The sequence below is a fragment of the Macrobrachium nipponense genome, chromosome 24, assembly GCF_015104395.2.
Source record: "Macrobrachium nipponense isolate FS-2020 chromosome 24, ASM1510439v2, whole genome shotgun sequence".
NCBI lineage: Eukaryota > Metazoa > Arthropoda > Malacostraca > Decapoda > Palaemonidae > Macrobrachium > Macrobrachium nipponense.
Window position 1 is genome coordinate 68457372 of NC_061091.1, and position 22252 is coordinate 68479623.

The window sequence follows — 22252 nt, forward strand, 5'->3', positions numbered from 1 at the left end:
AAGAGGTTCAATGTCTTCCAAACACTCGTTGTCACTGTCAACCTCTAAAAAATTATCACTATAATCATCATCTGATAGATTTGGCAGGTACTCAGACCCTGACTACTCTGAAACAACAAATCATCTGACATGATACTGAAAAAAAAAAAAACATAAAATAACTGCAATCAAAAGGGGAAAAAGATTTGGAATTCAAATCTACATGGTTTACGGACAAAATTGTATTCATCCTTCTCAGATAATAGCCTGAGGCGCACTGGTATATGTTGGCCAGTACCCCTCCTAATATCCCATGAGGAAAAAAAAATGACGTCACGACGTCCATCGGACGCTCATTGGTTAGAATGAATTGTGGTGGAGCTTCAGCACCTCTCTCGTACACAATACTGTGTCTGGAAACCATCCAAGCTAAAGAAAACGCTTTGCTTTTCGAGGAGGGATGAAAGACGTACACGCGTACGTCCCGGTCTTTTATTACTGTACCGTAAAAGACGTACATGTGTACGTCCCAGTGCTGAAGGGGTTAATGAATATGTCTTTGTTTATGTCGACTGCTGTCGTCTGCAGCGCTGATGTGCGGGTAATTTGAAAACAACACTAGGATGCCAATTCGCGTTAAATTGAAATTTTCATGTTTATTAAACATTTTTGAATATTTTCTGGCTCACGTTAAATAGAAAAAACTGTAATTAAACGCACAATAATTGAGAGGTGACTGTAGTATTTATCAGTCTGCAGTAGCTTTCTTTTTTCTTCATTCCCCAATCTTAAATTTGAGGCAACGACTTACTATGAAAACCAACTTTCACCTCTTCATTTTTCAGTAAAATACTAATTAAAAACAAACCAAGAAAACTCTATTGTCACCATGTACCAACGCATTTTGGCTAGCAATAGGAACATAACAAAAGCGATAGCACTAAAAATTATTGCTACTTAGGATTTCTAGGTAAAATGTACTTCTTAGGTAATGGTGATGACTAACCAAAATACCTATCACTTGTTTAGAAAATTGCAAACCCCGCAAACTCTTTGCAAAACCACATCATCATGGTAAGACAAAACATTCTTGCTTGGAGAGAAAAAAAAAACACCCTCCTCAAATACTGATAAAGAATTTCATTCTCGGAACCAGAGGAAACATCAAAAGCCTCCTCTACCTCTTTTAGTAAGACTGCACTCAATACAGGATAAATCCTGTCCCTATTTTCATGCACGCTACAAAGAACAAATAACACACCAAATATAACAAGGAATGCATGCTGGAGGATACCAACTAATAATCTACAGGAAAGGAAGAATGAAGGAAACATTGATCACTAGAACAATTTGCAGTTAAATGTAAAACGTAAATAAAATATAGATATATACTTATCCCTGTTCATATGGTCACTGCATACTGTGCTAAAGATCACAAACAAGAGCTTGCTAATCACCATAAACATTCACAGATCACACTTGACACCACATTCACTTTATCATCAATGAAGCACTTTTAACCTTTAAGTTAGCAGCCATTAAATTTAAAAACTTAAGCACAAGCTTTACTATATATACCTTTTCTAATGTCTACTCCATCTTGATTTTCAGAGTGAGTTGGCGTTGGAGGTCCGCCACCTCCAATATTGTTATTGTTTTGCAGATATTGAAAGTGGCTCTAATTTTCCAATATGTCCTTCATCGTTTGTAGAATGATTAACATTATCTTCAACAACTGGTATTCCACTCTTGGAGTTCATGGAATTTGAAAGTGTCGATAGACGCGGATGATGGGGTAAAAGTTGCGGCACTGCCATTGGTGTAGAACCAGCTAACGCAGGGATGCTGCTGGCTAATGATGAGGTGGTTATAGTGTTGGTACCCGCAGATGATGATGAACTGCTACCCAAGGGAGGTAACGAAGTGGGGAGGGATGTAGGTAGCATAACCATGGTGGCACCAAGTTTAGATCTTATTCCAGACTGCAAGAGGGTGGGCGCAGTGCTGGAGTGGGTGGACGTTAAGGTTGTGCCAGAGGTAGACACTAGACTTGATGCTAAACGACACATTGGCCCCAACTTACGTCATGACTGTTTTCACCAGATCCCCTATTATGGTGGTGGTGTTCTGATGTTGGCGTGCTGTCACCAGAAGAAATTTCCATGTCATCGGTCCCGCCTTCTGAAACGGCAAACAGGCCTGGTATTAGCAATTAAATGTTATTTATTGAATTCCCTTTCATTGTCAAAAGCTTCAGGATTCTAAAAAGTAGCTTTAACTATTCCATAAAGTAGCTTTAACTATTCCATAAATATTTTACCAGAATTCTAAATAGTACCAATGTTGACCATTTAGTTGCGTCTGTGAAATGTGAGCGACAAGAGATAATTAGAGCTTAAGTGCAGCCGTCGACTCATATTTTACCACCACAGAAAAATGTCTACTCTTAATTTGCTATATACTTTTTCTTTAGTTACAATTATAAAACATTGAAAGGCAATATCTAGCACCACCGATTGATTCACGAAACACAAAAACAAAGATAGCTCAGCTTACCAGAGATGACTTGTATTTTGCTTAAATTCAATCACACACATGTTTTGCATACTAAATCATTATATATTTAAATGTGTTTACTATAAAATGATGTTTCATAAATTGCTACAAGCACATGTAACAGTAAAATGAAGCAAGACATAATTGCATCAATCTCATTGTTATTGTTGGTCCCTTTAACCTGCCATTTAAATGTCTAGCTTTTTATGTGACAACCACAGTGATACCAAATTCATATATGAATGAGTAATCTATATATGTTTTATATGTAAGGTTAGATATAATTACACACATGTAGTATACATTTTAAATAGGAAAAGAGAGAGGATGGAGACTGCCTAGGCTAGCCACATATGCCTGTTTGTTGGTAGGCTAGGCTTCAGGGATTTTGTTTGGAATGGAACATGAACAACGGGTATTGGCCGATTCTGTTTAGGAATATATTGAGAAGTGGTACTGTTTGAGCAATGAAAACCAAAAATACATTAAATGTCAACATTATTTCTTGCATTTCTTCCATAGGCGAATGATTGTTTTGTCTATGCTTCACTTACACGGCCGTGTCGTGCAAGTTAGGTTACTTTAGTTTTTTTTATTTATTCTTATACTATTATCTAGATTATGATTGCTTATTTCTTTTATCACTCACAATTAAATATTAAGGTGATGCAGGTTAGGTTGGTTTTCAGCTTTGAGAGCTTTGAACGTATAATACTTACTATTTCAACATGGTTTTTTAATTTGTTATCCATGCAAGTGGTGGACTTTTGTTTTTGCCTTTATTTTAATCTATGACAGTTTTCAATTTCTGATTAGACATGGACAAATAATGAAAATAAAATGGTAGTACCATCTTGACAAAAGAAAGGGAAAGTCAACATGTCCATTATTGGAGATCAAAGTGTGGAAAAAAAAAAAAAAAAAAAAAAAAAAACAAAAAAAAAAAAAAAACAAAAAAAAAAAAAAAAAAAAAAAAAAAAAAAAAAAAAAAAAAAAAAAAATTGATAGATGTCATACAGTGGCCTTCATGGAAAAATACCCTACCGATATGCAAAATCTTAGTATTAAAGTTAAGAGGAAATTATGGAACACATAATAAATGGGTGGCTGGGAGGTTGGTTATCCAAAAAGGCCACCAATTGGTAAGAGTAGACGGGAATCATCTATCAAACAGACTCAAAGGCAGGCATTTCATTGCTCAATTTGCAGACAAAATTCACAAGCCTGATTGCTTTCTTTGTAGTACAAGCATCAGTTATTGCTTGAAGAAAAACGGGCCGTGGAAAAGGAGACAAACATTTCATTGTGAAAATTGTCCTAACAAGCCACCTAATTTTACTAGTGCATAAACCCTGACTGTAATAAGCTAAGCAGAAACAGTGGTTATGGATTTATTTCTAAACTATTTATTTTCATTGTATATGATTTTCATGGGTGTATGTATGAGATATACTTTTTATTTTCTATATAAAAATGTAAATTACTTTTCAATTTCATTTTTGTTTAAATAATATGAAGACAGAATGAGTTTTCATTTTACATGTTATAAGTTCTGTATGAATATGTATGTATGATGTGTGTATAATATATATTTATATTTTATATTTTATATTTTATATATATATATATATATATATATATATATATATATATATATAATATAACTATTTTACATTTTCTTTGCCACTCTCTGCTATCACTACACAAATATCTATATAGTGTAAAAAATACCTATAAAAATCACAAATATTTTTTGCATTTAGTTACTTGTTCATATATGGTTGCAAAATTAATCAATATGCCTTTTCTTTATATTTAGTTCCCAAAAATTTTGCTACATCAAGATTTAATGTACTCTGCCTTGTTTACATTTTTTTTTCTTTTTGGCAATATTTCACCCTTTTTTAATTAACTTGACATTTTAGTGCTTTAATCACATTTTAATATAAATTAACATTGGATATGGAAAAGGTAAGGTTGTTTCTCATGGCAAGTCATAAGAAACCAATTGGAGTATTTTCACAAAGTTTTACACACCATGGGAAAAAATTCCATAAACAAACAACGCTGATGCACTCATAGGGTTAAAATCATTACCTTTCCTTGCATTCAACTATATGTACGGATAAAAAAACTTATGGCAAGAACTTGAGTAATATGTATATATAAAGGGGCAGATCTTACCTTTACTAACTTTCCTGTTATCTCTTCTATTATCATAGTCATCGCTACGGTAGATTTCTCTTCTATCCCTGTCGCTCCTTTCCCTGTCATTGTCCCTTATGTCACGCACTTCCCGATAACTCTCCCCTAGACTGGAATGTTTATCTAAAAGAAGAGATCACAACTGTGATTCCTGGTATCAATAAATTATATTTCTACCAGACCAAAGTCAAAAACCTTAATTCTTATCAGATTGGTACTTCAGGATTTGCTCTATTACATTAACATTAAATTAATATACCCAACCTTTTTAAAACTTTTTTTAAAATTCGAAAGTTACCCAGATTAACTTAAAAAATTTTACTGGCAAAAACACAAGTCATCTACTGTTCCACAACTTCATGACTAATAAATGAACTTTCATGCTAATTCACACAATGCAATTGTTGTAGTTTAATACTTACATTTCTCTCAACTGACAGTCACTCACTTGTCCATGATCTTAAAGACTTATAAAGATACAATTTGTTCCATTTATTTAGGTATATAATGAATTATCTGTAACCATAATGTCTGCAAAAATTTCTCATTCTTTCCAAGAATGATATGGAGATTTTGAGACCAAGCTTTAAATTATTGGGATTAATTATAATCCTGGGTAACTTTACCTCTGCTTTTTTTTTTTTTTTTTTTTTTTTTGTTTTTTTTTTTTTTTTTTTTTTTTTTTTTTTTTTTCAAGCTGCAATATAATGAAACTTAAGAAGAAATTCTACAACTTCAATTTTCACCACTCCTTTGAAAGACAAATTCTAGACAACCTCCTGAAAAACTTATACCTAAAATAGGAAAACCCAAACCCAACAAGCATTACCTTGTCTCGCAGAGCTCTTTTCATGTGACCTATGGAGGGATCCTTGGCACGTGCGCGCTCACCCACTCCAACCATTCGGGAGGCTTCTCCACTGCGAAACCTCCGTCCGACAATTATAGTAATACTTCTTGCCACTGGAACTTACATGCTCTGACCAGTCCCCCACCCGTCCCAAACGTTCCTTCTCTTCTTTCTTATGCTGTTGGAGAGAGAGAGCGAAATGAGTAATTTGCACAAAGCACACAGGATTTCTCAATTTGCTCTACTTTATGACAAAACGTTAGCATTTTAAAATAGTAATATACTTACAACGGAATTGATACGGTCATGATTTCCCCGACTGTCCCTCTCACGTTCCCTGTCTCTATCCCTGTCCCGAACTTCACGACGACGTTCTTTTGGAGATCGGCTGTCATCTGAAATAAACATAAGCACTCCTGTCACTTTATTCTACAACATGACACCATTTCATTTCTCCTTTAAAGTATTGTCATTACAATTGTTCATAAACTTATGTAAAGAATATAAATACAAGTAATAAGCTGTGTACTTAAAATCCAATTTTATGTACATATGGAAACCAATTGGCTCTGGAAGAAACATTACTATATTGGTTCAGATATAATAAGTCATTATTTACCTCTGTCCCTGTAGTGATAGTCTCTATCACGATCCCTGTCTCTATCACGTTCGCGTTCCCTGTCTCTGTCGCGATCTCGCTCTCTATCCCTGTCCCTCTCCCGTTCCCCTAGTTTCCCGATCCCTCTCTCGTTCTTTTCGCGGACCTTGTAGTAGCTGGCTGCTGAAAATGGATAAAAATTCTAATATAGCATCATTTCAACAGTAGTGTCCTAGTCTAATTTTACTGATATTTGTAATGTTATTTAATAAAGGAATGAAAATAGTTACAATAGCAGAGGTAATGACTTATACTACTACAATGAAATGTAAGAATTGGACTAAGTTCAACCTGAAGTTGGGCAGCTGGGTGGGAAGAGACCAAAGAGATGGATGAATGCATAAGGCAGAGAGAGATCAATATACATAATACACAGGAGACAAAGTGATGCTTGGAAGCCTTAGTACCATCTGCATGTGCTGTTTTGCAAGTGAACTTCCATAAATTTATTTAAGAAATAATAATGAAATTATTCCTTAAAGAATAATGTTAACCATAATGATTAAGCTACATTTCAAAAAGGATATTTAGTCTCATGATAAGAGAGAAAGAAATGGGAAGGAGGGAAAACGGAGGTGCTCTCGAACGATATCAAATACAGCAACGATACCTATACAGATTAAATATTACAAGGGAGAAGACCTGAATCTAAATATCTGGAACCCTAAAAATTATAAAAGTGCAGGTGATCCCCTGGAAGACATAATTAGCTAAAAATATAGGAAGGGCAAATAGTAAGGTATGATTCTATCATATCAAAACAACAAATTTGAAAAAAAAAGACCAATTAAATTATTATGGTTGGAGAAGGCTTGTGTGATGTTTAAATATTCAAGACATTGAGCACTTGTAATAAGCTGGGAGGGAGAGCAGAACAACTGTGATGTATAAATAGTTGAAGAATAAGTACATTTAACTTTTGGTTTTGTTAAACATAACATTGGCTTAAAAACTTTGCATCTTTCACAGATTAAAATACAAATGACAGAGAGGAGTGTGGGTGTGTATGTATGTGTTCAACTTCATTGTTCATTGTAATTTTTGTTTTTGGGATAATGTTATTTATGTACCATCTGGAAGTTGAAGACTTAAACTTGACTGCAGTACATTCAAAAGAGCAAATCAACAAAAATGAAGTGTCAAACCACAACTGAAGTTAGCTGTAAATTTGTACAGTTGCCATCATTTGCAGACTTCTGAATCTCAAAGGTGAACCTTTGTAAACCATAAATGACACCATCAGAATTTCAAAAGGATAATGTGTGCAGTCTAGAAAAATAGAATCTGGTCTTAAACTGATTAAATTACTAATACTGTATGATCTATTGGTAATGTTTCCATAATATTAATTTTTATTGTTACATGGAAATGCAAGTTTCTTCATGTCTCTCATTTTAGGATTAATACAGAAGCAAGCATTTTTAAAAAATTAGAAAATAAAGAAGTTAAATATTGTGACAGTAAAAATAATGGAAACATTACCAATAATTATATATTACTAGTATTTAAACCCAAGCAAGTTGGGTCGAGTATGGTTGCTGTAAACAATTAAGCCAACAAAACTAATTAACCAAACCTGTTTTACAACATCAACTCAATTTTACAACATTAAAATCTCGTCATATCCCAAAAAGTTTGTTTTAAATAATAATTTAATTTTAATAAACTGCAGTTACTGAAATGTGATAAAAAGCTAACTGAATAAACCACAGATGTTTCTGACAAAATTCTCTTTAATAAGAAACTAAATAACACCTGCTGTTGAATGAGGTTAATACACCAACTGTGTGTATAAAGATTAAGCATACAGGGGCTGAGTAATGTGGGCTAATATCTGATGAACAGAAAAATCTGTATGCCATAGTCTAAAAATAGTTTGATACCTTGTAAGTTACTGTCATCATACTAATTATTTCACACTATTTGACCTTCAATAATGATACTAGACACTTTAAAAATCTAGAATAATTCTTTTCATATTGGTCAGTTAATTATGGTACTGAGTACTTTATTGATTTTCTCCCTTCCTGTAATGGTCACAAGGGCAGGAATCCAACATTTCATATACACTGAAAAATCTTTAAGAATCATTGCAAGTGAAAAACAAATCTCAACTGGGCCTACTTTAAAAGATTACGACCCTTTCCATTTCTAGGTCGACAGTTAATACCTGGGAATAACTGGGAAACATTTTTCATGAATGATATCTGAAATTCAAACAAAAGGGGGACTGTAAGAAGATTTAAGAATACTACCATTAATGGCCTCTTTTCCTAACTTCTTCCCATAACATTGTTTTGTTTTTATTTTTCAAATGACTGACTACTGAAAGGCATTTATTCAATAAAAGCTTCATGCACTTTGCATGAGACAGACAATCAAAACTAAATTTACTTTATCCTAGAAAGTTTTTGTTCATCTAAAACGTTCTCTAAAGTTTGCCTGCTCCGAAAGTCCATTCCACAAACTATGCGACTTCCTCAACTATTACCAGCTTTCAGAAGACCACCCTTCACAAAAATAACACAAGACTTAATTGAGGATGGGAACTGAATAAGTGTTAAAAATTTTCTAAGCAGCAAAAGTGAAACCACACATTTACATTAAGTACATAAATTCAAACTGAAGGTATTCACAAACAATCTGAATTTCATTTACGAATCCTATGCAGTTCAATTATTATTAAACCGCAGTTCTAAAATCCCTTGAACCAAGCACTGAAATGGATCATTACAATACAAAATAATATATTGTAGGAGGGGGAAGTCTGGTTATACATATACAGTGGACCCCTATTATTTGCGTTCTACGGATTCGCGGATTTCTCTCTGGAACGTTTCCCCACATTATTCACAGAAAATTCGCACATTCGCGGTATTTTTCCATGAGAAATATCCACAAATTCCTGTTTTTTTTTTTTTTTTTTTTTTTATCAATTTCATCATAAAATGCATCCCCCATGAATACGGGGGAACCACTGTAATCACAAAAGTTTAGAATAGAAGAAAGAACTTAATAAGATAAAACAACAAATTTTCTTCATTAATTGTATTTTCATAGCGGGCAAACCTGCAAACTTAATAAATTTTTCTAGCTACTGGAAACTGGTAAAAATCATCTATAAAATTGTAGAACAAGGAATTGACGCCTACAGGGATGAGAGAAGAGGCATCCGCCGACCTCCTCTCACCCATGATGCTGTGACGCATCAGTTCTGATCCAGATTTTACACTATTCTCAACACACCTTTATGATAGCGGGGAGACTGTGAACGGGAATCTGGCGACGAGGAGCGAAGAGAATTCGTGGAGGGCGAGTCCCTATTCTTTTCGTGGTTGCTGTAGCGGTACTTACTACTATACTTGGAATTCTGGAAGGAAATTGTGAAAAGATTAGGTTATGCTGTGATATAACTGAAAGACACATCCAGACATCTAATTATTTTACGGGGAAAAATGACGAAACCTCATAAGTCAGATACAAAGGGCAATCAATCAGGAGCTTAATTTAGACCTTAGGAATGCAGCAGCTGTCCTTGTTTGTGGTAACAACCATAACAATTTTAATGGAATACTATTCATCCAGCTAGATCCTGCAACCGCAGTATAACAGACTGCACTGGCTTCCATAAACACATGCCATGAGAAACCTAAAGAAAACTAAGTCTTCAAGTCTTAAAAGCTGGGAAATCATTTCTCCAAAATCTAACAAGAATTAACATACTTCCCTTCTGTAAGAGCATCAATACAACTGCCGTTGTAATTTCTAATGATGTGGCCCTGGGTTTTGTTTTGAAGTCCAATTTCACTGTAAGTTTGCATTTCTAGTGATTAACCTCACTGCTATCTCTGTACTACTAACTGCATCACCTTTCAAAAATAATGTAAATTTGCTGTTCTAGGTGATTAACTCACTTGCTATCTCAGTACTAAATGAATCACCTTTAATAATTCACTTCATCTCAAGGCGTTATGGGTTTTTATTTGTGCAACATCATGACCACCTATGCAGGTGCATTTCTTTTCACTTGAGATGAATAAGTCACTATAAAATTATATTTGCATGAGAGCTCACTTCCCACTCAACACTCATGAATAATCTTTCACTGTTCTCACTGTACATTACTGGAACCACTGTCATCATCTTCACTATCTTCAATGCTTTCACTGCGATATGAACAACATTTTCCCATGGTCTTCAGTTCAATGCCTCACGTCATTTATAGAATTATTATACTGGACAGTTAATGAATCCAAATAAACCACTGTAATGGTGCGAGACTGTAGCGTAATAACACTCAATAACATGCAAATATTTTGAAGTAAATCTTAAGAGTGTAATGTGAACCAAATAGTGTACCTATTTTCCCGTTTCAATTTCAAAAATAAAAGTTACCTTTCATTATCTTAAACTACAAGTCTCAACAAATTTTGTGTGTGTGTGTGTGTGTGTGTGTGTGTGTGTGAGAGAGAGAGAGAAACACTTTCTTAGCACTGTTATATCATAAACAAAAAAGCAGGCAAATTAATTATTCCAGTGACTGCCCTTCAATAATCGAGACTCTTGTTTCATCTACTACATGAAATCCTAAAACAACATATAAAAAGGGATCCAGAATCAACATACCATAGGTTGAAAATGTAACCATTAGTGTGTTTGTGTCCCTTCTTCACAAATGGAGCACTGTGACAAAACATTACCAATTCAATGTTATTGCTGTAATGAAACCAAGACATTTGATCCAATATTTTTTGTTATGAAAGTTTACCATGAAAACACCTCCCTACGCTTCAACATGAGCTTCTATCTGTTTAAACTACTAGGCTTCAACATTAATAACAAACAAGTCAAATCTAGTGTTAACGGAATGCAAAAATATCAACTCTAGTAATGAAACAAAAATGACAATTTGTCGAAAATTGCATTTTTCCTAACTATACAAACCTGAGGTCCTTTAACAATAGGAAGTAGCTAGCGGCAGCTGGAACGGTCGTAAACTTCGAACAAGGGGAGAACGGTAGTTAACTGCTTGTCCGACAGTCGCCCGCCGCGCGACTGGGAGGTTAAACAAATCACTTTTGCTTTTGGCCCATGCCAAAATACGCAGAGTGAGGGGTGGCATGAGGAGGGACTATATGTAAAGGACCTCAGGTTTGTATAGTTAGGAAAAATGCAATTTTCGACAAATTGTCATTTGTTCCGGATACGTAATACAAACCATCGGTCCTTTAACAATAGGAGACTCACCTTCTGGTGGGAGGAATCTGAGTCTTTGATGAACAGACTGGTGTTCGTTCATCCCTGGAATGCCTCCCTGGTCGTAAGAGCGAGGGAGGGATCCAAGCCTCTGGTCCGATTGATCGGGGTGTGCACCGCAGGATCAATGGTCAGACCTCTGGGCCGAGTACTAAGAGAGAGGCAAGCGTATCTCTTCGTACCAGCAAGCAAGAACTTGTTCCTGTTTGCAAGAGGCAACATAAAGTATGGGTTGTCTCAAGCTGGCATCCACTTCCTCCCCCTTGTTGGAGGAAGTGGTAGATATACCGCCTCCTATCCCTAGTGAAAGGGATAGGATGGGGCTCTGTTGAGTAGCTCACCTGCATCTTGTCCTTAGTCCAGCAGGGTGACGACCGTGTCCCTCTAACCACAGGTAGAGGGGAAGAAAAAGATGGGAAGGGAAGAGGAGCCAGTCACACTCTCATTCACTCATCCAATTCTTACGGTCACACCAGGACTCGATGCTGTTCAGCCTGCGAGGGTCTGGTTCGCTACACAACGTGTTGAGCAGCCACCACGGGTCCCAAGGAAAAAGATCCAAGGACCTGTGGGCAATATCCCGAAGGTAGAAGGAAGGGCATGTGGTCTGGTTGGACCAGACCCCTGCCTTCAGTACCTGCGCCACGGAGAAGTTCTTGCGGACAAGGCAGCATCTCCTTCGCATCGAAGGCGGTGAAGTCCATTAGGGAGGGGATTGTGAACGACTCGAACCAATCGTCAGGGACCGAAGGGTTCTGAGTCTTCGCTACGAAGTTCGGTACGAAATCGAGCGTCACGGATCCCCATCCCCTGGATGCTTGACTTCGCAGGAGAAGTCATGCAGTTCCTCAGAGGAAAAGAAGGAAATAGTCGCATGACCTATCCCTCTTCTCTACTTCGTGATGTCCAGTACCCATACTGGTCTGTCCGTTTGCCACGAAGTCTCTCGCATCCTCCTATCCCCATGCAGCGAAGTTCTCGTAGTGGATAGACACCGACACTCCAGGTGGGTGTCGATGGTATAGGTACTGTGACAAGCTATTAAAACGAAGTAATGATTGCTCTGTAACAACCGAACTAAGTCAACAGCATAGTTCGTAACTGACTCGGGCGCTCTGACAGCTGCCGACTGACTGCGTTCGGTAGGAGGCAAGTTGTCAAAGCATCCGTTAAGTCACGTGACCTTCGCCTTTAAAGGGTTATGCCGAGAGACCAAACAAATAATGTATTTGTTTGTCGGACCAACCAATGCCGGACAGCGAGGTGATGATTCTCTTAAGGCATGTGCCCAACAGGCGAAAGTCAATTGCCTTCTAGAGACCAAGGTCCCTGAAGGTAAAACATCTCATGGTTGTTGAATCTCAGCTAAGGAGAAACAACACTATGTACCGTTGAAGACGAAGGTAGATATTGAATGCAACCTACGTCTTCACAGATGAATCGAGAGAAGGATTCTCAAGATTCATAACCTGTGCTTACAAATGACTGAAAACGCTAACCGCTGTTTCATTGCTGTCCGGTGAGAAGTCGTAGTTGCAATGAAAGCGGGGCGTTCTTCAGTAATGAAAACACAGGGGAAAGCCGCCTGAAGAACTGCTTCTCATGGGCTGAACATTTGGAAGTAGAGCTGTCAGGTCGGAGAGTAGGCGATGTCTTCTGACACATCTTGTAATTCGGGTTGAACAATGAACAATTGTACACCTACGAATACGAGATATTTGAAGACAAACTCAGATGTCTGCAAAATCATTCGCATTATCGCAGTGCGATGCAGACGGGAGACTTGTACAGACTTCTGTTTACCGTGCGGTAAACAGAAAGATGAAAGAGTCCAAGAGATATCTCTGTTGAAAATTCTCGCAATGTCGAAGGCGATGGAAATCTAGCGTCACAGCAGTAGATGGTCCTTCATTATTGCGAGAATCCCTGTTAATCAGAGACCTAAGTCCATGAATTGTTGGGCAGAGATACGGTTCGGTAGTCAATCAAGCAGGGGAGAGAGAGACATACATGACCGTGCATCTCGGAGGCCCAGGCTGATACTGACTGCTTATCAGGCAGGTTCAATACGCAGTAGTTGAGCCTGAGCTCTCGCTGACTCGTCATCCTGAGTTGCCAGGTAATCTATTATTCCACGAAGGAATGTGTTCGGCTAGAACTACCGAGCATAAAAGATATGCTCGAGCAATTATATTTAGGCGAAACGAATTTCGGTAAATATAAAAGTTGAAATGGTGTTTGTCGTGACAAAACCATAAGTATATAAAATTGAAACTGAAAACTCCTGGGAGGTTGCAGGCAACGAGTTGCCAGTTCAATTAGAATACTGTCTTATAAGTCGCAATCCGTAGATTAACTAGGATATCGCCTACCCCTCGGGACAATTCACTGCTTAGTAGAATCATGTCGCGAGGTTAATATACGTAGATATTTGTAGGATTCTGAACAACGATCTCCATCCTAAATTCTTTCCTTCAAGAAAACAAAATAAGGATTGGAGATCGACCACCTTCGATCTCTATCAAAGAGAGTGAAGGAGAAGTCTTCCTCGAAGGAAAGCTTCAATGGTGAACAGAATTACTAAGACGATAGTTCAAGCCAAACTGGATATTCCCGTCCGATCTTCTCTATTCCAGGTTGGTCGCCTACTGTGAGATAGTTTCTTTCAGCAGCAGTCTTCTTCCCAATGCTAGAAATTCCATGAATTCGAGCATAGGCGAGGTTCCCGATTATCGTGTAACATATCGGGATTCTCGTCTCGCTCACTTTGGACCGTGGTCTCGCCCAAGTGTTTGGAGATCGTAAAAAAACTCGAACACTCTGAATGCGCTAGAAATTCCGTAGAATTCTAAGCAGTCTGCGAACCCCCCACCGAATTCGTCAAACGATATCGGCTGGTGGTCCTCTCGATTCCCCGTAGAAATCGAGAATGGGGCAGGATTCCTCCTCAACGACCGGGGCTTACGTTCGGGTAGGACCCGAAGGTCCCCCCCGGTAGCGCAGTCCCGAACGTGGGATCCTACAGAGAAATCTCCGTAGGATCCCACCCCTCCCCCCTTTCCCTCGAGCCGTAAGGAGAGAGGTGGGAATGGGGGAGAAATTGGAACTCGCTCGCCTTCCCATGGAACTACAAAGTTTGGAGAAGAGTAGGAGCAGCCATCGCCTTGCGGCGATGGCCTCTCAGAGTCTGGGAAAACGTATCGTCAGGAGAAAACGTTTTCCCGCTGGAGGGTTACGAACTCTCACTGTAGGTAAGGGTCTGCCGCCACTGTGAACGTCGTCTGGGTGGGGCTGATCGACACCTGACAGGAGAGAGCCGATACCGTCCTCCGACTCATTCCAGTCCTCGTCGAGGTCGAAACCTCTCAGGAGGACCGAAGGAGTATTTAAATACGGTGTCCGAAGACACGTAGAAACGCCGCTGTCGCAGTAGAGGAGGTGGAAGTAGCTTGATCGACCGGCCAGAACTGAGAGAGCCTTCTTGTCGAGACGAGAGACTCGGTTCGAGACAGAATCGGCACAAGATCGATCGGCGGGCAGACCCACCGTCGGTTTGGGTTCCCTCTCGGGCCCCAAAACGACTCGAGCAGAGACGTGGGCTCTGATGGTGGGAGCGGCAATCCTTCCGCAAGGTCATTATGCTGACGAATCTGCTTAATGACTTCTGCAAATTCCTCTGTATCTCGGGAGTAACCGCGTCTTGCGGAGTAGGACCGTCCAGTCCCTCCAACAAGAACAGATCCCGAGATACTCCTCCTTCAGAAGGAGGAACAGCGGCAGACGCCTGACGGTCGCCTCCAGCTACTTGCGCGTATGTCCTGGTCGGATCCTAGAACCGTGCCTGGTCCATACGGCGTCATAGCGGGATCGCGAGCGCGCACCTCTCGCGATCACTCATAGGTACCTCGTCTCCTCCCGGTGTAGCCCGAGGAGGTTGAAGGTACAGGCAGGGAGGCAGAACCTGACGCTCCCCCCTAGCTCGCTGGCAGGACCAGCGTGCTTGGAGGGCTGCTGCTGTCGTCAATCCGCGGTGGGCGCTCGAGCAGCAGGCCTAGCCTTGCCGCTCGCCTGAGAACGTCGACGCTGATCTCTAGCGTCAGGCGAGCTGTTGCTGGTTACCGTCTCCGCCCGGTCCCGATGGGAGCGGCGTCAGGTGACCTGCTAGGCTCGCTGTCGCGGTGAGACCGGCGAGCGTCCTCTCGGCGCGTCGAGCCGCTGTACCAGCCGTGGCTGGTACCGACGGCCGCGGGGACCCTTCCTCGCCTCAACCCGTGGCTGGTCAGCGACCGTTACGTCAACCCGAGCAGCCAGCTGGTTGCTGCGAGAGCGTCCACTGGCCTGGCGAGAGTCGTCTGCAAGACACTCGCCAGTCTTCTGCTCCGCGCTTCGGTCTTGACGGCGAGCGAGCTCGGGTGTCAAGACTTTGGCTGGACGGTCTCCCACGGGAGACCGTCCACTCGGTTACTTCTCGCTAACGAGAAGCCGAGGCGGATCCTGGTTTAGCGGCAGAACCGCTAGAACAGGCGAGGAAGTGCCAGCCGAAGCTGGTACTGCCTCTGGTACCCCCGTCTTCTTCTCCTTGGTAGAAGAAAAGACGGGCCCCTGTTCCCGAGGGAAGGAGCGAGGGACCAGCAGAAGAGCTCCCCGAATCGCCGGAGCGAGACGGGCCCTTAGAAGGTCCCGAAGGAGCCTTCTTAGGGGGGAAAACCCGGGTTACCAGCTGGTCGCTGCAAGAGCGGCCGCTGGCCTGGCAAGAGTCACCTGAGCGTCTCTCTACAGCTTCTGCTCCGTGCCGCGTCTTGGCGCCAGAGCGAACTCTGGCGCCGAAACTTGGCTGCACGGTCTCCCCGAGGGAGAACGTACACTCGGGATCTCTCGCGAACGAGAGACCGAGCCGGAACCTGACGTAGCGGCATCGCCGCTAGCACCAGGCGACGGAAGACCAGAGCTAACCGATACTCCTCTGGTCCCCGTCTATCTCTTCCTTACGGAAGGGGAGACGGGCCCCGCTCCCGAAGGAGCAGGAGGACCAGCAGAAGACCCCCCCTGGGACGGGCCCCTTAGAAGTTCCCGAAGGAGACTTCTTAGGGGGGAAAGGCAGCCTTCTTCTTCTTCGGCTTATGGGCCTTGGAAGTCGAAGGGGAAGAGGCAGCAGCAGACGATGAAGACGAAGATGACAGCTTCCTCTTCTCCTCTCCTCGTCAGCTCACGCAGGACAGTCGTCAGGTCCTCCATCCAGGCCGGAGCGGGGCTATTGCCGAAGCAACACGGCCCGACTGCACCTGTCCGGAAGGACCTGGGACTGGGGAAGACACACCGTGGGCAGGACCATCATGGACAGGCTCAGGAACCAGGAGCGACAGGAACAGCAACCGCTCATGGAGCGGCAGGAACAGCGGCAGCGGTAGACCCGAAAGGGACAGCCAAGCCAACAGCGGGAATCACATCAGCGGCAGGTACGGCAGGCCCAGCGATCGCCTCGTAGAATCATCGGCAGCCAGCGGAACCTGGGTACTGGCGGCCGTCCAGGGCTAGCTGCTGAAAACCCGGAAGTCTGGGCGCAACACGAAGAAAACAGCTGGCGCGGCAACTCCCCCTCGGTACGGCGGCGGCCCTAGTAGCGGCAGACGGCGTCACCGACACAGCATGGGGATGTAGACCAGGAGGGGGGGGAGCAGCATAAGCGGCCGTGGTAGTAGTGGAGACCGCCCCATACCTCGCTAGACGCTGCAGCAGCCCGTGGATGCTAGGCACGCCCTGCCGCCGCGGTGGTCCATACCTGTCCAAGGTCGTCTCCCACGGATGTCGCACCTGCAGTAACATATACAGATTAGTTAGAGGTTCCCTCACGCACGGGGGGGAGGACATGCCCCACCCGAACGCAAGGAAGACCACAAATACAAAATACAAACGAAGAAGCTGAGGCGGGGGGCAGGAAGGAAGACGAAGAACGGATACCAAGGGGAAGTCGCGGGAGGGAGAGCTTTCCGACGACTTCCTGGCAGACCTTCGCTTCCCTTATACCCCCGCACAGCAGTGAAAAGTAATATGAAAATGAAACAGAATACTGCCCTTGCGATTCACATTCATAGAGAACTTAAAAAAAAAAAAGGGGAAAAGATCAATTCCCGGGTAAGAACGGAAACTTGATCCAAATAATATGATGCTATCATAAAATATATATGAAAATGAAACAGAATACTGCACTTGCGATTTCACTTTCACATAAAATAATCGTAAGGATCAATTCCCGGGTAAGAACGAAAATTGATCCAAATTAAATTTCATGCAAATAAATGAATGAAAATGAAAAGAATATTGCAATTGCGAATCCACTTCATTGCATTCTATATACAAAATAAAAGGCTCTTGCTGAGCGCAATCACACTCTCGGTAAACGAACGCACAGGGCAAAAATATAATGAAAAGAGTACTTACATTTTTCAATTACACACTTTCGCCCAAAACCCAAAATACATGACTCGGCGCGAGAGCGCCCGCCCTCGGCACCGAGACATAATTCAAGGTTCAATTCATGAAAAAGAGAGGAAATTGCCGCATCTACGGCGATAGCTCCATGTTGTTCTATAATTAAGTAATGAAAATGAAAACAGTGTACTTACAGTTTCATTTTCAAGTCAAACAAACCATTAGTAGAAAACACAATATAAACAAAGCATACGACGATGAAGCGGGCAGAGAGCGATGACGAACACGTCCTTCACACCCGCGCCGAAAGCAAAAGTGATTTGTTTACCTCCCAGTCGCGCGCCGCGCAGTTAACTACCGTTCTCTACCCCTTGTTCGAAGCTTACGACCGTTCCAGCTGCCGCTAGCTACTTCCTATTGTCAAAGACCGATGGTTTGTATTACTATCGAAACAAAGAAAATTTGAAGAGGAACTGAATTTGAAAACAAGAGGAATTGAATTTGTAAAAACTATGCAGTTACAGATCACACACCATATTCTGTACGACCCTACTGAATTACTGCTGCATTATATTCTGACATGGTCATCTAATGTTAATATCTGGATACAACTGCAACTCAGACCCTACCTTTTTCTTTCCAAAGAAATCACTTCATTCACATCTCACCCTAAATATTGTCAACTTTTCCCAATAAAAAATCTTAACAGAAAATAATAATGAAGGCTCCTGAACTACAAGTACTACAAAAACTTATCACAACAACATTATCAACTTCCATCAAAATATTTTCCTGCCTTTCTTCTTTGCTACCTTTACTGCCGACTTATCTCAAATTTATTCCATTATCATACATAAATTATAGACAAATGAAATTTCTAAAACATCACAAAGAAAAGTATATGCCCCAAAATCTTTTTGTCATTTAAAAAGTTTCTTACTTCACTTTTCACTACAATAAAAATATACAAAGTTCGACAGAGAGCATATACCTGTACTGAACTATTCTTGTTTGTTTTTTGACAACATGTAAAACACGACGCCAAATCTGCCTTTAAAGTGCTTTTACATGATAAGGAAAATAGTTCGAAGTATTACCTGCCAAATCAATAGACTTACAAGGAATCAGACACAGCAAGGTAGGGTTTAAACAAACACCAAACTCCATCCAAGGCTACCACCACTAACTTCTCTTGGTATCTTGTGCCCTGTCCTAACTACACTAAGGAATTATATATTAAATCACAAATCTACAGAGACTTATGTCCATTCTGTAACTATCAATCCGTGCTGCATTCACTATTGACCGTGTAGTTAACATTTTGGACCCACTCTAGTTAGTTTAGAGCTACAACAATGATGTTTCAATCATACATTATGTAGGAAGCATTTATCTTTAGATTAAGAATACGACACAACAATATCCACAAGCCCTTCAGCAGTTAAGCAATATGATTACCCATGTAAACAAACTAGTTTCCCATGTTTGACAGACTAACTCCATGACACATTATGCTCTACTGCAAAAAGTATATTAAAATGGTATACATTCAAAAATCACGTGCGTATCACAAAACCGTACATTGTCAATGAAGAACTGCATATCAAATGCTGATAACTGTCAAACACTACTGCATTGTAGGTCATGAACAGCATACCCCAGTATTTCTACAGAAGCAATCCGCAGTGGCCTAGACTATGGCAATTACGTTTTCCTATTATTTTACTTACTGAACAAGAATTTAAAGTAATATTTATTCAGATGACTGTAATTAACCCCCAGGGGCCAGTACTAAACATTGCAAAATACATTGGACGCCCCAATCCCAAGTGGATGTCGTAAACGCGGTTACGTTCATTGCAGTCTGTGCGGAACTATTCTTTAGAATTACCCTGCAAGAAACGTAACCACAGATACGACATCCACTAGGGATTGGGGCGTCCAATGTATTTCGCCGTGTTTAGTACTGGCCCCTGGGGGTTAATTACAGTTGTCCAAATAAAAATTACTTAAAATTTTTGTTCAATAGGTATAACTGCATAGAAAAACCGCAACTGCCATAGTAAAAGGCAAGATGTCATATCTTTAGATTAAACTTGAAGCTACACTAACTTAGGCTACGACAGATTGGTGTCAACAGCAAATACCACATTTCAAAATTCTAAAGAATCAAGAAACTGAAAGAGGCTATTTGTACATACAGCAATAATTATAACGACACCGATGGAATTCATCAATAAAAAGGCAGGACACTAAGCTGTGACTACCAAGTAGTATGGTTCCTTGCAATCAAGGAAAATCAATGGGAATTCTTAAAAAAAAAAAATAATAATAATTTTCAGAAGCTACTTGGTTGTTTTTCAAGTAGAATTAAGACCTAGCTAAAGATGGTTCCTTCACAGTCAAACTATTTGCATCATACTAATCCAACAAATAAACTGAGATATAATGTAAGACTTTCTGAAAATCTGTTCCATGCTATATTCTTACATTATCATTGCTTGTACAAGCAATAATAACGAAAATTCACCATAATGTTATCACTATTAACAGAATACACTTAAAAAAGGCAAGAATACACTAAGCTATGCTAAAAATTATACACTTGACAACTGTACCCCTGAACCCTAAACTCTATTTCAGTTTCGCCAGTCAATCACTTAACAACACAACAACTGACGCAATAAATGTCTGCATGCTCTAATAATAATAATAAAGATATTACCAACTTCCATAGAAATAAAAATGTAGGAATACTTACAGTTAATGAAAGCACCCAACTTCTACAGAAATAAACATGTAGATGTATTTACAAGTTAATGAGAGCCACTTTTCCATCAACTGAAAGCAATAAAAAGGTCAAGGGAGAGGGGGGGGAGGGAGGGAAATAAGTAATATATCAACATTTACCATTGTTTGCTCGCTAAGTAACCCCCTAACGCTCTGGTTTTAAATGAAGCAGGTCTCATCCAGGACTAGTATCCCATATTCAACATCCGATAAATTTCTTTAACAGAAACTACCTTGAAACAATATACCTACAAACATGGACGCTGACGTATCGGTAGTAACGCTGACCTTTCTCCGGAATATTTCTCTAAAAAAACAAAGCCCACACGCTGTTTAGATGACAAATGAATCATTATTTCAACAAACAAATACTACCACCCATTAACGCGGCAAACACGGGCATCGACTCCTAGCCGACGTTAATTTAAAGATCCCTCGAGTCTCCCGTTACAAAAGCTGCCATACCCAATTACACGCTCAAACGTAGGATTATTGAGGCCTTACCTCCTAAACAGATTTTCAATATTCCGCGCAAATCCTTCCGTTGTCCACTTTCCGACCATTGGACTAAGAAAGCCTGCATCAGATCAAAATCAATAAACTAAAGCATTCCCCCCCTAACTGTCACACTTGCAAAATTCAACTCGCAGGGCCCCACTCCGCCTAATTCTACGCCGAGGACCTCAAGACACACCAGCCTAACGGGGCGACAACCCACCATAGCCTAGGCCTAACCTACCACTGTTGCCAAACTCCCACACAAGGCTAACCCTCACAAATTCGAAACAAAAGCTTTCAATAAGTGGTGCAACAGACAATCGCGTCACTGCTAAGTCCGCCCACGAAGCGCCCATCCTGGAAGGAGCCCAAAACCGCCAGGGGAGATCGGGGTCCCTCTAGACCTATGGAGTCTGTCATCTGCAAAAGAAAACTCGACGATGCTCAATCTGAAATACAATCTCCATTAGAGGTCGTTCGCGGCAAACAACGTTAAATGGGGCTGTTCGGGAAGGGCCTGGCACTCATTGCGGGGCGTGGGCGAAGGGCCGGGGCAAATAGCCGACGAAAGAGACAGTGTTTTGGAAGGGCAGAGGGAAGTTGGCCCTGGGAAGGAAGGAAGGAAGAAGGATGGCTACTTCCATCACAGGTCCTTCTTCGTTCGTGTTCCTTTCTCACCTCATAGCCGTGGGTCTGATGCTTTTCGTTGAACCTGCAAAGATACAGTCGGCCATTAGTCGAAGCCATTGGTGGGGCGGCTCCGTGAGCCCGGGGAGAAATGGCAAGGGGGAGAAAAGGAGTGGCAATGCATTAGCTGACAAACAAATGGCGGGCAGCAGCCCTTCCAAAAGACAGTGGGACCGCAACAAAACATTCCTTATTTGAGTCTCGTGCAAGCACTTACCCATCGCTAATACGTGGTAGTTTTCCTCGCATGCATTACCATTTAATGCAATACTAGGAGGAAAACTTGTGAGGCTTGTATAGGCTTGCGGGAAACTCCAGCAGAAACAAAACCACCCAAGCAATGC

General features: G+C 41.0%; 1 protein-coding gene and 1 pseudogene across 4 annotated transcripts in view; both read right to left on the minus strand.

The window, feature by feature from the left end:
- The window catches only part of LOC135205755 (WW domain-containing adapter protein with coiled-coil homolog), an 89719-nt gene that overhangs the window by 38960 nt on the left and 28507 nt on the right, over nt 1–22252 (minus strand). The window lies entirely within an intron of this gene.
- LOC135205586 (WW domain-containing adapter protein with coiled-coil homolog) lies at nt 1532–22067 on the minus strand (annotated as a pseudogene).